The 18271-nt window shown below is 48.7% G+C and overlaps 1 protein-coding gene across 1 annotated transcript in view; it reads right to left on the bottom strand.

The window, feature by feature from the left end:
- Nucleotides 1-18271, bottom strand: part of GRID1 (glutamate ionotropic receptor delta type subunit 1) — a 902002-nt gene that overhangs the window by 592974 nt on the left and 290757 nt on the right. The window lies entirely within an intron of this gene.

The raw sequence follows: 18271 nt of genomic DNA, 5'->3' as shown, positions 1-18271 counted from the left end.
AACCATGTTTTGTCTCCAATGCTGATATGCCTGAGTCATTGGCCTCAGAGCTACAGGGAATGGTCGCCCCTGGAGCCTGATGGGCCCCATTCCTCCAAGGGGCTCACGCACTGACTGGTATACTTATTTCAGGGCCTTGCCTTGACATTGCTCACATACTACTCTAGGAGAGAACCCAGCAGCACCACTTTAGGCCAGAAAACTGTTCTATTCATGGCCTCTGGTCACTGGTAGTGTGTCCTGACATCCTTACCACAGGTGTGAAGGCTGTGTGACGTGAAGGATGTCTCTGGAACACAAACAGCACAGGTATTGGCAGCAAATCTCAGGGGTGGCCCCAGAGTCACACTCCCCAGTTTAAACCCTGGCCAGGCAACTGTAGGCCTGAGAATTTCACCCTTTTGTATCTGTTTCCCCCAAAATCACACAGGAGTTTTTTTAAGCCCTACATATGGAGTTGAGGCTGGTAAATGAGACAGAACACAGAAATAGGATAGAATCGTGTCCCTTGAAAAGATCTATTAAAGTCCTAGTCCTCATACTTGTGAACATAGCCCTCTTTGGACATAGAGTCTTGGAAGATGTGTCTGGGTAATGAGGCCGTATGGGAGTAAGATGGGTCTTAACTAAGGTGACTAGACTTTAACATTGGTAAAGCGGGACACCATTGATAAAACTCATATCCTGGTGAAATAGCCACATGGCAGCCGAAAACCGCATACCCTAGCTTATCATCCATTCTTTCCAAAAATCGGGACTTTTTAAAAATGCCACGGGACGTGGAAAAAATTGTTAAAAATCACCTTAGTCTTAACCCTGCTTGGCAGGTGTCCTTATAACAGTGGAGAGACCAAGAAGCAGAGAGACAGAAGAAGGCAATCCATTGATGCTACAGTTGCAAGCTCGACCTGGAGCCACCGGGAGCCAAGGTGGAGGTATGGACCAGGGTGTACCTCAGAGCCTCAGATGGAATCAACATGGCCCACACCTTGGCCTCAGATTCTCTACCTCCAGAACTGTGAGACTACGTGCTTCTGTTGTTTAGAAACGGCTGCTTTGTGGTATATTGTTGCAGCCGCTCTAGAAAATCAATACATATCCCCCAAAAGTTAACTGTTATTAGTGTCGCTTGCTTGTGATGGAGTATCGGGCAGCAAATAGTCTTGTTTTCCTCCTCTGGGACCGGAAGCTTCCATGAGAGGAGGTATACATGTGTTGTACACAAAGATATACACATCATACACCAATAGACACGCATGCATGGGTGCACACACACACACACACATACTACACATGTAAAGAGCACGCCACATCACATAAATGCATAACATACACACATATGCCACGCATACACACATGCACACACTAGACTCATGCATATGCCCACGTCCTGCACATACCACAAACAAGCACACACTCACCCATACCTCATCCACATAAACACATACAACCCACAACGCCACACAAACCACACCCACTGACACATGTACACACCACACACATTCGTACCACCTATACACAAACACACACCACCACAAGCACATATCACACCACACCACACACTAAGAGGCTCAAGGGCCCAGTTCCACCCTCCCAGGAGGAGACCCAGGAGGAGTCCCCAGCCCCAGCCGCTCACTGCCCAGCCCTCTGCCTGCCTTCCCTCCAGGGGAGTGTTTATATTTCTGACGTGCCTCACTTCTAATCCTCTGAATTTCCACACTCTTTGATTTGCCAGCCCTGTGTTTAACTAGGGAGGTCTTTGATCACTTTCAAAATCCCATCAGCACCTTTGTGAAAAGGCCCACGGGCGGGCGCCAGGGGCCAGCCGCTGTGGATTTGGCACTCACTGTGGTGGATCACCGAGCTCCCAGGCCTCGACAGCTTTCATGTCTCCCTGCTCAGGGCCCCTTCCCTCTCAGAGCACCTCTCTCCTCCCCAGGCATCCCAGCATGTTGCTGTCTTCCCTGCATTCTCTTCTCTGCCCCCTGAACCATCTCCCATTAAAAACACCACTCATTCCTCCTCCCCTTCAGCATCCTTCTCTTCTGGTTTCCTCCTGACCCCTCTCCGAGAAAGTATGTTACAGGCTGAATACCTCTCCCCACAAGTGGGCATCTGCCTGCCTGTTTATCTTGTCTCAAGGCGGTTTCCCTCTGTCAGTCACGGCAACCATCCCTTCACACCTGGGAGGTCCTCTGTCTCAAAGCCAACTGGACTCAATGCAGGAAGTGGGAGAGGAGCACCTGCCTTGTGCAAAGAAAAAGAGGCTGTGCTGAGCCAGTGTGAGCGCAGCTTCGGAAGCACTCAGCAAAAGGCACGGACTGCCCCCAGACCCACACAGGGCCTCAGAAACTGGCCCCAGGAGTCCCTGTGCCAAGCATAGGAGCAATGGTTGCCCTCAAGGTCAAAGTGGCCAAGTTGCCCAAGCACTCCTTGGGTCCGAGAAGGACAACCACTGTGCTCTGCATCACCACCTCAGAAGCACCTGAGCACCGAGTTTTCAACCAAAGCATTCATTTCCCCCAAACCACCTACTGGCCTCTCATCTAGATTAAAAAAATTATGATGTAGTGCAGGGCAGTGAGCCCCTCTGGTTGGAAGGCATTCAGAATATGAATACAAGTCAATAGACTCAAACAGATGAATGACCATGAAGCTGGGACAAAGCAGGCAACATTGTGTTCTCTTAGATATAGGGTCACTTGAGAACATAGGGGCAATTGAGAACAAAGAGCCTCAGAAAGCCAACACGCACAGTCCAGAGTCAGGACACACTGAGTATTCCAGGTACGGTTCACTCCCGGCCCCCCCGCCCCGTGGGTTTTGCAGAGGGAAATGAAGAGGCCTCTGGGGATGCCCCGCTCCCTTTTTCCAGTTGTGAAAGTTCAGGAGCCAGGGCACTCACCTCGTGCCAATAATCCTCCAGAAAGGTCCTCCGGACCCAGACAACGGGACCCAGCACCCTCTCAGGCTCCAGGGCAAAGGAGCCTGTGTAAACTTAACGGGAACATCATGACAGTCAGGCTAACACCTCCATACAGTCTCCCATCCCTTCATTCATGTGCTCCCTCTGCCAGGCTGGAGGTAAAGAATGGAGAAAGGACCAGGGTCTATGGATCAGCCAGATGTTGTTCTATGCAGATGGGAGTTGTTTAAAGGCAGAGACTGGGTGGGGCGGATTCCTGCCTCTCATCTACACCCTTGCGGTGGTCTCCTGGTGAATGGTGTGCATGAGTTTTTGCCTGTCCTTTAATTTTGAGTTTGGTCATCTGACTTGCATTGACTATGGACATGTACGCAGAGAGGTCAGCATGACAGCTCGGAGGCTAAAGGTGAAGTTGTATCAAGGGTTTCCATTTGTCTTCTTGTGGAACCTCCTGTCTTCCTGTGAACTTCCAGCTTCGGCTTAGCCACTGGCCAGGAAGGTCAAGGGACGTAAGAGGCAGACCAGGGTCACGGAGTTTTCCCACAATTTTGCATGGCGAACCCATCTCCCCAGCCAATCGACACATCCACAGGATAAATCATTGGTTGTTGTTTTAGGCAATTTGGGGCACTGGCTTTTGCATGGTTTTTTATGCAGCAGTATAACAATGTATTAATGGACAAGGCAGGACTTCTCAGCCCTATTTGGCAAGAGAAGAAAAGATTTGGAGGTATAAATGAGCTTTCCCATGAGATAGTCACCTGCCTCATTTCTCCACTCTGGAAGAGGACGCGGACTTGGTGTGCGGCTTCCCAGGCTAACAGAAACCAAGGTTTGGCTGGTCGAATTAGGGATGTAATTTAAAGAGGTCAAAAAATTCAAACTGAAGGGAATAAATACTCACGATTAACCCTAGCCTAAATTTGCAGCTAGGGACCATCATTTGGAAAGAAACTCAGAGTGTCTTGGCCTTCTATGTTCTAGACCGTCGGTTCCCAAACTCATTTGGCCTACCATTCTCTTTTCAGAACCAAAAAACTCTATAGTATCCTTTCAAGTTCTCCAAAGACCCCTGCTAGGTGCTGTCTAGTGTCGCCCCCATTTGGCAAACTGAGGGAGCAGACAATCACCCAGACTACATGACCTGCCCACAAGTCTCACGGCTGGAGAGTGGCAGAGAGGAGGCGGCAGACAGACACTTTCTTTGCCAGGCCTGAACTGCTGCCAAAGAAGTTAGATCATTCAACATGGAAGTCACCGATAGTGACTCAAGGGTGGACCAAGCACTGACTGGTCACCAGGTGCTAGAGCAGGGGACCCAGAGGCCAGCCCTGACCATCAGCAAGAGGGGGAAGAAGTCGTCCCTGTGGCAGCTCTCAGGGAGAGGCGGCGGCCCTGCTCACATGCCCAGCCTCTGGAGCCGGCCCGCTGGCCAGTCCTGAGGACAGCCATTCTCTTCCCTGCTCCTCAAGTGAACATCTGTTGTATTTTTTTTCCCCTCAGCGCTGTGAATGTCACGTCAAGAATTTCCAATTACCTTCCCCCTTGGTTTTATTTAGCATCAGTGTATTGGAGGCATAATTAGTCTGAGATGAAAACCTGCATTGTTCCCTGCTCCTCTGCAATAAAATTGGTTTCCAAATGTGCTAACAGAGAGGATCCTGCTCAACAACTGACAAACAGGGAGTGAAGGATGAAAGCGAGAGTGAACTACAGAGTGAAGGCAACTGCGGCTGGGGGGCGGGGGGCAGTGTGTGAGGGTGGAGCCCACCACAGAGCTCCCACTTCCACTCTCCCCCTCTCCTGCTCCGAACGAGAAGAGGCTTTTCACACCACATTAAAGAGGATCACAAAGTTCATGTGCACCATCACCAGGGAACTGAGGGCCCGCAGGGGGGAAAGACGTAAAATCGCTCAGGGGGGCCTCGGGACCCTGACCTAGGGCTAACAGAAAGAATCTGTAAGGACAGAGTTCTCTCAACACCAGTGATGCTTTCTCACGGTTAAGCTAATCAAGGACAGAACAGATCCCTTGATTGGTAGTGACCTTTCCATCTAAAGAGGTGTGGAGGCAGGAGCTGCCGCTGGACTGGATTCTTGAGATCATGAATCATCATCAAGATTGTGTGTGTGTGTGTGTGTGTGTGTGTGTGTGTGTGTGTGTGTATTATTGGTATCAGTCTTATTTTTATGTCCAGGCCAAAGTCCTCTGAAGAAGGGCAGATGCCCATTCTCTGCTGTGGCCTATGACGGTGCTGTGTGCAGGGGAAGGTCATGGTGACAGGTGGACAGCAGTATCTATCAGACCGTTAATTCTGGACTTTTTATGACTGTGCATCTTGTTTCCTGCCCAACTCTGTCCAAGCCTTTTTATTGTGATTTCATCAGTGTGGTTAGTTGTGCTAGCCAGGCACCATCTAGTTCTTCTAGGACCCAAGGAGCCAAGGCTGTGGTTTACATGGTCCATTGGTCTGTTGGATGAATTGTTTCCTTGAGTTTTTTTTTTTAACTTTCTTTATCCTTCTTTGGTCTATGCTTGATGAAACCAATTGTCACATCTTACATGCCCACTTGCAAACTGGTGAGACTCAATCGCGACTCTCTGTGTAGATGTAGAACACTGTCTTTGTGGACAATGTTACCGATTGATCTTGATGTACGCCAAGATGACGGTCCTAGACTTGCAAATGTGTCATGGCTGATAAGTTTTCATAACTTTTCTCCTAGTAGTCTCTCTTGTATACATGGATATGCTTGATGAACATAAAAATACATAGGTAGAAATATTCTGCAAAATCTTTATAGAAGAGGCTTCAAAAAGTTCTTGAAAAAAATTCTACTGTCACCTAATTCCATTTTCCCATGAGCTTTTTGAAGCTCTCTTGTATACCAACAGGTGTCTATATTCCTGTTTGCCTTCCCACGCCAGCTCAACTTGCACATCCATTTGTGTGTGTCCACTCAGCCAAACTAAAAGAACAAATTCACGGCCATCAATTCAATGCCAACTTGAGGGGACCCTATGGACAGAGCAGAGCTGCCCCTGTGAGCTTCTAAGACTGTAAGTCTTTTTGGAAGTAGAGAGCCCCATCTTTCTCCCATAGCTAGTCACAGACCCAGGTATTGCAGGATTCTGTATATAATAATAATTAGCTTTATTATCTTTAGCTCTTTTTTATAATACATCATTTTATTGGGAAATCTTCTGGTCCTGTCTTCTCAATATCCTCCTTTCCCTTGGTCATACTGTGCTCACCTCCTCTTTATTGTATACTGGCTTTCCCACCACCCAAGTTAGGCTATGTCAGCTCTCTGGTCAGTGATTTTCCTTCCCATCACTGGGAACCATCCAACCCTGTTTCTTTCTGTGTGCAAACCTTTTCTTGACTTTTTACAATAATGGTCTCGATGTGTCCTTTGTGCTTGACTTATTTCACTCAGAAGAATGTCCTCCAGGTTCATCTACGTTGTGAAGTGTTTTTGCAGATTCATTGTTATTCATTAACATTGCCCATTCAACCATTGAGGGGCACAAAGGTCGCTTCCATCTCTTTGCTATTGTGAATAGTGCTGCGATGAGCATTGGGGTGTCTAAATCCATTCATATCACAGCTCTAATTTCTCTAGGCTATACAACTAGTAGTGGGCTTGCTGGATCAGAAGGTATTTCTATTTCCATATTATTTTCCACAGTGGAAAAGAAGCCTGACAAACACACAAGAGCCAGGTGATGAAAGTCAGCATCACAGGTAATAAATCATGCCCATCGTGTGTTCCCTTGAGTTGATTTACTACGATATGGTGAGAATGGAATCACCTTTATGGTCTTCCAAGCCCATAACCCCAGCCTAATAATAAAACAAAAATCAGATATATCCCAGTTCAGATACATCATCAAACATATCGGACCCGTATTCCTCAAAACTGTCAACATCATCAAAAATAAGCAAACTGTCACAGACAAGAGATATCGCAACTAGATTTAAAGTGGTATGCGGAGTGGAATTCTGAAACAGCAACAAAAAAAAAAACAGTAAGTAAAAATGAAGGGAATCTTAATAAAGAATGGATTTTTGTTCATAATAATGTCTCAATATTGGTTCATTAATTGTGACGAATGTACCATAAAAATTTAAGATGCTAATAATAGGGGGAAATGAGTGTAGAGGATATTGGAACTCTCTGTACTCGTTTTTGTAGTTTTTCTGTAAATTTAAAATTATGGCTCAATCCACTCTGGGCGCAGTAGAGCACTGACGAAACATGCAACTTTCCTCCAGTTCTTTAATGCTTCCCACCCACCACCCCCACTATCATGACCCCAACTCTACCTAACAAATCTGGCTAGACCACAGCATGTACACTGGTACAGATAAGATCTCAAAACCTGGGGAGTCCAGGACAGAGAAACCCCTCGGGCCCAATAATGAGAGTAGCAATACCAGAAGGGTAGGGGCAACTGAGGGGGGGAAAGGGGAAACTGATCACAATGATCCACATATACCACCCCCCAGGGGGACGGACAACAGAAAGTGGGTGTAGGGAGCCAGCAGTCAGTGTAAGACATGAAGATAATAATAATTTATAAATTATCAAGGGGTCATGAGGGAGGAAGTGTCGGGGACGGAGGGAAAAAAAACAGAGGAGCTGATACTAAGGTTCAAGTAGAAAGAAAATGCTTTGAAAATGATGATGGCAACATATGTACAAATGAGCTTGAGACAATGGATGCATGCATGGATTGTGATAAGAGCTGTACAAGGCCCCATAAAAGGGTTCAAAATAAATTTTTTAAAAATTATGGCTCAATGAAAAGTTTGTTAGACGTTCCGTCTCTGACCTCTATCTCCCACTTTCCACACTTGCCTTCCTTCTCCTGTTTTCTTCTCCCCATCCCCTACCTTCCATCTCCCACTCCTCAACTTCATTTATTACCTTCCATAGTTATCCTTGCGTTCCTTCACCTGGGATACTCAACTGGTTACCAGCTCTTCTCCCTGGTTAACATTTGCCTCTCTTACAAGACTCAGCTCGGACACCACGTCCTCCTGGAAGCCTCAACGATGGGTGTGATGGCCTTGCAGATGCCCTCATGGTCCCTGCACTTGTGTCTCGACTCCTGTATTGTCTGGTTGTTTTCTTGTCCTGGGGATAAGCAGAGTATTCTCACCTCTGTACCCCTGACGCTGGTCTTTCAAAAACACTTTTTATTTATTAATGAGTAAATGGCTAGGGGAGGGTGGGGGAAGATGGGGGGAAAACTCACAGCCAGCCATCCAGGGCTTTTGTTACTGGGTTTGAAATGGTAAATTTTCCTCTTGAGACCTCCATTACACTCACCAGAGCCCTATATAACCACATCCCATTAAAAGGCAGCATAATGGATTACTACATTTAATTATAACAGGATAATGAATGTCAAGGTTTTGCAAGTTTGGACAGAACTATTAAATATCACCTCCGGTGTAACTACTCTCTAACCCTGAGATCACCAGGTTTAGAAAAACTAATTCTTGGATAGAAAGTACCTTTATCTTGGGGTAGGCAGTGCCAAGTAGAACATCTGGTTTGATGGTCACCACTGTCCTCCAGAGAACATGTGGTGGACACACAACCCCCACCCCGGCTGGAGGGGGGGCTCCCAGCACACCTGGGGCAGGGCTGGGCTCCATGCCCCGGGGTCCCTGCCCACAAGTGGCCCCAGTACTAAGACATAGGAATTTCGTAAGGGATTTGTTCAGGCCCTTTGGGAGCTCCCGAAAACCTCATGCCCTCAATATCCTTGCATAATACCAATTAAGAACAACCAAAACAGTGAAGGAACCTACTCCCCACACCTCAAAACCACAACACGGTGGAGACAGCATGACCGTGCCAGGAAGGGCATGCTGAGCTCATCGTGCACCAGGAAAGCCTGGTCTCTCTACCATGGCCTCGCCTCAAGCCAGCTCGCAAGCTAACGCCTTGCTAGCAGTGATGACTACTCCATCTTGTGCCCTGAAAAGACCACCTCGTCACTTACCTTCAGACCACTCTCAAACGGCGGAGGTGAAGGTTCATACCACAAAGTCAAATGACAGGATCCAGTGGCGCCACCCTAGCCCCTCTGCTCGCCAGGGGATCCAGCAGGGACTCGGTGGACCAAGTAGGTCCAAGCTTCCTCCGGACTTGCTGGAATACTCACCCTCCATCCCTGATCCCTTCGTTATGTAAGAAATCCCTCCACCCTGGGGGACTATGCTCGGAGGAAGCGCAGAGAGCATCAGGCACAGAGAGACCACGTGGAAGAAGCCCTGGACCACACGGAGAGCTGAGGTACCCTGCCAGCCTCCAGATGCTCCAAGGCCCCACGGTTCCAACCCAGCCAGTAGCTTCCGGCAACCACGTGGTAAGCACTAAGCCAAGATTGCCCAGTGGAACCCTTCTCACATGTTGACCCAAGGAAAACAGAAGAGAAAATAAATTGATTGAAGCCACAAAATGGTAGGATGGTCCATCACACCACAAGACAAGAGATGACCAGAAAGAAGCGGTAACATCAGAGCCACTGCAGTGAACAAACAGCTCTTGGATCCTGCTTCCAAGAGTCAGACTTGACCGCAGCCTCACCTTGCATCCCTGTCCCTCCTATGGGCTAGAGAAACATGTCCACCCCCTTCTGAATGATCCAGTGCTCTAGCACAAACATCCTGGAGCGTGTATGCAGACGCTCCGCCACAGGCCAGAGACCCCTGGCCCCTGCTGGCCCCACACAGTAAGGAACCCATCACGTCTACCCACCAGTCCAGAAGTAAGACAAGAATGTCTGGGGACGCTACAGGTTAGCTGAGAGGGACAAAGGTTATGGCAAAGGCAAAGTATTCTGATGAGAAACAAGAGCTGCATCATTGGCACCATGTGTACTCATGCGCGCAGGCACACGTGTACCCATGTGCACTCACAATGGCTGCCCAGCTTTGGTTGCGTAGTGGCAAAAGCACACACACACACACACACACACACACACGCATGCACGCGCGCACACACACACACACACACACGCAGAGCCCTCTGGATGTGGAGGTGGAGGTGCCAGCTAGCTCGGTTTGGTGACAATCCTGCTTAGATGACAAAGGAGACTGGGCTTGGACTAAAGAGGCTCCTGACAACTGTGGTACATTACAGGCCTGCTGCCACTTCCTCGCTGAATTCCCCGGTGAATGCACACGCAGAGATGCTACGCCAAGGCGTGTCTTCTTCTCGCTGGCCTTCCAGAAGGAGCTAACGTGGAGGAGCCCAGCAGCCTGTTCACGCACACGTTCATAAGCACAAAGGTCTCCTCGCTTGCTTCTACTAGGACGCCACAGTGTGTGGCTGCCAGAAACCGCGTTCCTCCCGAGAGCTCACCCGGTGAGACGCTAGCCCTGCTAAGAAGCAGGCTGTATCTTTTTCTGCCCATGCCAGTGGAGCAGGTAACCTCAGTGCAGGGAGGCTGCACCCTTGGGGTCCTGAGCCCCTCGGTTGCCCCAGTAAGCAGAACGGGCAGAGGAAACACACCCGGGGGCCGTTCTACTCACTGTAGCCTAATGGGCATGAACGATCATTTCTTCGCATTCTCCTGTCCCTAGCTACTTCCTGCAGAGACAGGGAATGGCAGCGATGACACCTTCCCCCTGGTCCCTTTCTGGATCACGTGGTGGACTTGGGTCTGCAGGGAGGGCACGTCACCACGACTTGTTTTCCATTGAATTGTGTTTCCCATAAAGATGGTCGAAGGTCTGACCCCTGGTGCCTGTGAGCATGGCCTTGTTTGGAAAAATAGAGTCTCTGCAGCTGTTATCAGTTGAAATGAGGTCATACTGAAGCAGATGGCTCCTAATCCTATATGACGGGGATAGTTATGCATTAGGCTGCTAAGCACAAGGTTGGCAGTTCGAAACCACGAGCCAATCTGTGGGAGAGAGACAAGGTTTTCTACTCGCATACACAGTGCCACCAATATCAGAAATCCACAAGGGCATTTCTACCCTGTCCTGTCGGGTTGCTGTGAGTCAGAATCAACTCAACGGCAGTGAGTTTTGAGTGAGAAAAAGGAGAGAAGACACAGACACTAACGAAAGCAACCACGTGAAGCCAGAGCTAGAGACTGGAGCGAGACAGAAGACGGGCTGTGGGAAGGATCGTCAGGGACCAGCAGAGCCCAGGAAGAGAACAGGAAGTATTCCCTCCTAGACCCTTGAGAGAGTGTGTTCCAAATAACACCTTGATGTTGGACTTCGGTCTTCAGGGCTATGGACAGTAAACGTATGGTTTGTTTTGTTTTAAGTCACCCAGTTTGTGATACTCTGTTAGAGAAGCCCTGAAACGTATTGCACCGGTATTTGTGAATGCTTGTCCCTCTGCTAGGAAGACCTGGTCTCACAGTGGTTACAAGTCAGCTCCACGGGAGAGAGGCCAGGCTCTCTGCTCCTGTAAAGAATTAGTCCCAGAAACCCACAGGGCTAGTTCTACCCTGACCCCCAGTGTCACTGTGAGTCAGGATCGACTGGACGGCAGTGAGTTTGCTTTGTGTTTGTTTCCTCTCCTAGATGAGCCCTGATGGTATAGTGGCTTATGTGTTGGGCTGGTAACAGCAAGGACAGCAGTTCAAAACCAACAGTTACTCCATGGGAGAAAGATGAGGCTTTCTGCTCAAATAAAGAGAAACTGACTCAGAAATCAACGAGGGTACTCCCCCTCTGCCCTGTAGGCATTCTGTGAATCCCTCTGCCAGTATCAGGATAAGGTCGGGTCCATATTTGCTGGTCAATTAGCAGCTGATCTGTTTCAAAGCCAGCAAACTGAGACCCAAAGAGGCAAAGAGCAGATCTACAGTTGCATTTGGAACTGGTGACAGAGCTAGGGCAGGAGGTTTACAGATTCTCAGGCCAGTGCTCTGGAAAGCAGCTGAGTACAGGGAACCAGCCGACCTCTCTCCAACTGATCCGAAGAACTTGTCCGTTTCTGACTAGCTCCTGGTGGGAAGCAACTGAGCCCTACTGGCGGGCTCAGTGAATTCTCTCCCTCTGCTCTGCACAACCCTTTCGGCACTGGGGAAGCCACCAGAAGGCGAGGTGAGCCCTTCCCTGCAAGGAGTGTCTCGTCTAGATATAAGGTCTGAGAAGCCAGTGAGGGGTGAGCAATGGTGCTTCACCAGCAGGGGTGATGGGGCAGCCCACAGAGTGGTGGCCTCCACCTTGCTAGTGATTGGCAAGGCCTCTTGCTGCCTGGGCCCTAAACAGAAACTGACTGATGCTGCTGAAAACCAAGCAGGTCAAAAGCCTCCAAGGACCACAGCCCAACAAAAGCCTCCACACAGGGGCAACGGACAAAGCCAGCGCAATGGGAAGATGTTGGAAAGACCCGGAAATAGAAAACGACCAATTCCAAAATAAGAGCTCACCAGCACCAGCATCGCACGGTGTCACCAGGACGGCGCACTGCTGCCATGCGAGCCATCTATCTCAGGAGATGACCTTCACCCAGGAAACCCACGAAGCAAAGAGGCCTATAATTATAAAAAAGCTTAGTGAGCATTTCATGTGGACTTGGAGCCAGGATGGGTAATAAGGTCAGAGACCTTCTGCAAATACAAATGAGGGTCTTAAGGCAGGTCATCAATGCCCTGGCACTGGCCACCAAGGACAGGAAGAGTGTGGGATGCATAAGAAATGCAGGTAGGCTCATGAGGGCCCTAGGAAAGAAGAGAGAACTCCTAGAAACACTGCACTCAGAGTCATTGTTGATTCTAAGTGAGAAAGAAATAGGAGCGGAGAGAATTCACTTCACACCATCCCCATAGCTAACACGCTTAAGTGGATGATGCATAAGCTATAAATCAGAGGTTGCAGCTTGGCGGTCCATAAGCCTTATCAGTCCTGCCACAGGCAGATATGGCCAGCAAAGTTTTTTTTTTCAATTTTGAATTAGTTGCCAACATCTGAAACTTAAGAGATTCCATTGCTAAGTCCACATAGGAAGCAGTGGCCACATGAGTTCCTGAACAGGCCTTTGGTGGAGCCTAAGCATGCTCTTCACAGGAGGACATACTCATGAAGGGAATTCGGACCCTCGACTCCCAGTCCTTCTACACCACCTGTTCTGTGCCTTGATGCTCCTTCCTATCTGGATGCTGTAGGCACTCAAATCTGTGATGTGTTGTAACTGGCTCTATTTCTTTTTTATTTTTTATGTATAAGAGAGAGCTTTATACCAAAGAGTAAATGTATATTAATAAAACATCCCACCCCAGTCCAAAATAAGTCCGATATTTCTCAGGACCCTCTTTATGAGTTCACACCCACAAGGAAGTACCATCAGGCTGTGATCTGATTGAAAAACCAGATTCCACCCCTACACTTTCATATCTTCAAGTTGACACAAAATTATGTGACAACCACAGATATAAAAATGGTAACAGTGAACTTGGTTTACTCTTAGGGAAAAAGTATCTCATGGTATGAGTCTTGTTTTAAGAGATGACTAAATCGAAAAACAATTGCCATAAGATTTCTGTGAGTCTTAAAGATATTCATTCAAAAAGATCGAACAACTACGAAACAAGCTGGGGAAACTGACATAAAGGTATCTAAAGCCACAGAAAGACAAAATTCCTAGTGACAAAGTATGTCTACCCTTTCACTCCCAATTTGTAGCTATTTTAGAGAAGAAGAACTGAGTCTGTGTCTCAAGGATGGCTGTAGCTGTTCCCAAGTACTTTGGTTGTCTTCAAAAGTCCCAAGTTGAAGCACAATCCAAGAGGGCTGGATTGTTTGGTTTCATGGAGCGAAGGAGATGCAGAGCCTTGCCCTTTTCTCCCACAAGTTTGCTACGTTAGCAGCTGTCTGAAAGTGGGTGCTCACAGCTCGGCACTCACTTCTCTCGCTATCGGTTCTTCTAGAGTTGGAGTTTTTCCTCTCTACTTACGCTTGGTAACTCTCTAGGGACGTGGCTCAGGTCTCTCCCTCCAAAAACACATAGTGCCAGGGAGTCCTGGAACAGGGCCCTTTGCTATCTCAGTGGTGAGCTGGTCATCCGGGCTGCTGGCAGACTCTTTCTCGGCTGAAGCGATACCAGCAGCCTTCCACCTGCTAGCAGCCCAGGAGTCACTTGCAGCTGAGCCTGCTCAGATAAGCAATGACAAGCCAGATGGGAGGTAGCCTGGAAGTCCCCACTCTGCCAGCAGCTGGCACTCCAGGGGCCACAGAAATGCCCTGGCCTCCCACCAGGCCCTGTGGACTTCAACATTCCCTCCGGCTGAGTGCTGGGAAGAACATTTCCCCAGCTCGGCTGACACAGGACTGTAAGCACTTTTTGTCACTTTTGCTAGCCTCTCCCCACACGCCCTGCATCTGATTTCCCCCCACTTCGTTCTAAAAGCTGTGGTTTCTAATACGACAGGGGAGGAACTCTCCTTCTTGCAGGCTGGCCATCTCTGAACCCCCGGCACGGTGGACTCTGGACCCCAGAAGCCAAAGGGTGTTTCAACAAACACCATTCTCAAAGTATTCACGAAACGCCAAACCAACCACGTGAGCACGAAGTCTTCCTCTTCACTTGCTCACATCTAGTTCCCACGGCCATTCTCTGGGCAGAGCGTCCTAGTCCAGCTTGCAGCCTGTCAGCGGGCTCAAAAAGCTGGCACGTGTAGCAGAGCTGGACTCCGATGGTGGGCCTGTGGGCTGCAAAGACCATGTTCTTTCCTCGGTGATATAACTGCTCTTGCTTCTGAAGAAGCCCCAGCATGTTCCCGAACAAGCATCCCAATCAAAGCGTCGCATCCCCTCTACAGAGAAGAAAGTAGGGAAGGTAAGAGGTAGGAGGGAGAGAAAGGGGGTCTGCTCCCTCAGGCCCTTCCCTGTCTCTCATTACGTCAAGGGACTCAGGTCCTACGTCTATACCCAACACCTCTCCTCTCCGCCCTTCAGAACTTGCGGGGCTTTCTGGATGGTGTTGGACAATTCATGTGTGCTTCTCTGGTAAAAATCTTCCTTCGATTTGGTTCTTCTTTCGAATATCTTCACATTTGTCTCTCGCAGCAACTCCTTTCTTGCAGTCCTCCATGGCTCCGATGTGAACCCCAGCACCTGTCCCTAATACTGCTCCTGGGGCATGGCTGTGGTGGAATGTCAGTCAGTTCCGACCCGTAGCGACCCTGTGTGCAACAGAACGGAACACAACCTGGTCCTGCACCATCCTCACAATCGCTCTTATGCTTGAGCGTCGTGGCAGCCTCGCTGTGTCAATCCATCGTCTGGAATGCCTTCCACGTTTTCACTGCCCCTCTACTTTACCCAGCGTGGTGTCCTTTTATAGGGACTGGTCTCTCAAAGTCTTGCCATCCTGCCTCTGGGGAGCCCTACTTCTTCCAAGTCAGCTATGTTTGTCCTTTGTGTGCTGCCCAAGGTACTTTCAATATTCTTTGCCAACACTATAGTTCACAGGCATCGATTTTTCTTCGGTCTTCCTTATTCAATGTCCAACTTTTACATGCAAATGAGGTCTTTGGAAATACCATGGCTGGGGTCAGGCACACCTTAGGGCTCCAAGTAACATCCTTATTTTTCAACACTTTAAAGAGGTCAGGTACAGCAGATCGACCCAATCATCTGATCTCCTGCCTACTGCTTCCACGAGCATGGATTGTGGATCCAAGCAAGGTGAAATTCTTGACAACTTCAATCTTTGTGCTGCTTGTCCTGATGTTACCCTATTAGTCCAGCTGGGAGGATTTGGTCTTCTTTCCATTGAGTTGTAAACCATATTGAAGGCTAGAAGCCTTGATCTTCATCAGCAAAGGCTTCAACGCCTCCTCACTTTCAGCCAGCAAGGTTGGGTCATCTGCATATCGTAGGCTGTTCAAAAGCCTTCGTCCGATCTTGATGCAGCATTCTTCATACAATCCAGACTGCCTGGATCTCTTCTCTCTGCACCCGGCTCCCCATCACTGACCTACACCATGGAAGCTCTCCACTTCCTAGAGATAAAATGCTACCATGGAACCCACGCTCCCAGTTGCCAAGAAGGGAAGCAGAGCCAGCCCACCAATCCATGGCCTCTCCTTGGTGCATGTCCCATGGAGTGAAGACCTTCATTCCACAGAGGAGTGACCAAAGGTGTCTGGTCCATCTTCCCTATGCCCCCAAGGCTCCTCCATGGTCTGCACGTCACCCCTTCAGCATGTTCCCAGTGAAATATGGCCCCTGATCTGTCCAGGGCAGCACCTCCTCCTCTGATGGCAAGTAGTAGAAAAGAGTCGAGATTCTGGGTTCACATCTCAGGCACTTTGCTCCTTCACTGTGCCATGAGTCAGTCCCCAAATGCCCACAGGCACTAGTAATCTATCCTAACACTTCCCTTCCCCTCCAGCATCATTAGGAAGATAAAGAGTTGGCTCTGACTCATGACTGCACTATCTGTAACCTAAGGAAACATTACACAGTTCTGTACTATCTTCGTGATCACTGGTGTGCTGGAGTGTACAGAGCAGCAACCATATTGGTCCATCTCATTGAGGACTCTCCTTGTTTTTATAGGCCATCTCATTTTTTGAGATATTGTAATTTTTTTTTTGCATCTTGTTTGGTGAAATAAACTCACTGCCATCAAGTTCACATCAAACTATGCTGACTCATAGCTAACCTACAGGACAGGTGAGTTATCGAGACTGTTAACTGGTAAAAGGAGTAGAAAGCCCTGCCTTTCTCCTAAGGAGGAGCTGGTGGTTTTGAACTGCTGACCTTGAAGATTGTAGCCCAACGAGGAACCATCATACCACGAGGGCTCCTTGTTGGGCAAAGTAGAAGATCCTAAATCAGCTTTGAACTGGTACAAGCAGTTCGATCGTGGCCATCACAGCAAAATCAGAGCAGAAATGAACTTGTCATAGGTAGGTCTATTGGACCAATAACTGGAATAGGGAAAATTACGAGTTAAAGCCCTTGATTGGGAAATTTAGAAATGGCATCGTAAGCCCTTTATGATGCAGGAGGATGGATTGTTTCCAGGACCATGGAGAGCAACACATTCAAAGAGGTGGTGTTGACTGCCAACTTTGAACTAGGCATCATGGTTTCCAATTATGTCAAAAAAGAGATTAGGTTGCTAGGTTATCTTTGTTTTCTAAGGGAGTGATTAAATCTCTAGCAGGCCATCAACGCTAATTTTTTCCCCATTCCAATACACCTACCTTCTACAAATTTGAGTGTGGTCCAACTTCACTTCATTGGCCGTGACTGAACAAGGAAGCGCTGGCTTAAATCCATGGCCTAAATGAGGCAGGCTTCATAAAGACCTTCTCTCCCTCCTGCTCCACATCCCTCCTCTCACTGTCCTGACCTTCAAGGTCAGCAATGCTGAGGCACAGTCTGAAGCAGGAGCCCCCTGATTAGCGCCACCCACAGTTGGGTCAGTCACCTCCTTGCTCCCTGGCCATCTCCTAGGGACCTCATCTGCATACGGTCATGGTGGGAGACAGATTACAAAATGGCCTTTTGGTGCATCCTTTGCTGCATCCATGCCCTTTGCAAACGATCCTGCGATTACCCCCAAGAGGAGGCATCTATCAAGAGAGAGAGTCTCTTTCTGCTAGTCCTGAAGGCTGGGTTGGCCTGGTAGCTTGCTTTGTCCAAGGCTGTGTTAGAAGCAAACGTGCACTAGCTCTGAGCCTGTGACCACACAAGTGACCACCAGCACTTGCACTTGCGTGTGTTCTTCTGGAACTCTTAATGCTGCCATTTGCATATGCGGGAAGGCAAGGCCAATGTCAGCAGACCGGCCAGATGAAGATGGGTGAGTGTCTTACTGCTGAAAACCAGCCAATGAAAATCTTATGGAGCGAGATGGTACTTTCTCCAATCGCTCCCAAGGACAGCACAGTGCTGGGCGGCATCCTGTTCTATTGTGCATGCAGTCTTTGTGTGTCGAGGTCACTCAACAGCAGCTGACCACAAGAAGCAGGACCGACTTGAGCCCAGGCACCGTGTCGCCCTGAGTCACAACCTGCCCCAGCTGCACATGCAGTTTGCCCAGACAAGCAGGAATGCCTGCTGCAAGTCTCATGAGTAATCAAACTTGGGTACTGTTTGAAGCCACCTAGCTGGGTGGTTTGTTGCACTGCAATGGCTGACCAATGCTGAAGCCTCCTCGTCGCCAAGCAGTCTTGTGAGAAACAGAAGGATTTCTCCCACGTTGTCTCCCCCAAATATATGCCATACTAAGAATGACTATATACTTGGAGGTCAACAGAAGTAGATCAGGGGTTATTCTCCCTAAGGGTTATGAGCCATCTAAAACAAGCAGTCACCACTGTTTATCCCACAACAATTA

Source organism: Echinops telfairi, unplaced genomic scaffold (genome assembly GCF_000313985.2).
Source record: "Echinops telfairi isolate 266 unplaced genomic scaffold, ASM31398v2 ScPeMD7_2010;HRSCAF=2546, whole genome shotgun sequence".
NCBI lineage: Eukaryota > Metazoa > Chordata > Mammalia > Afrosoricida > Tenrecidae > Echinops > Echinops telfairi.
Note: the sequence above shows the minus strand (reverse complement) of the source record. Positions and strands in the feature narration are given on the sequence as shown.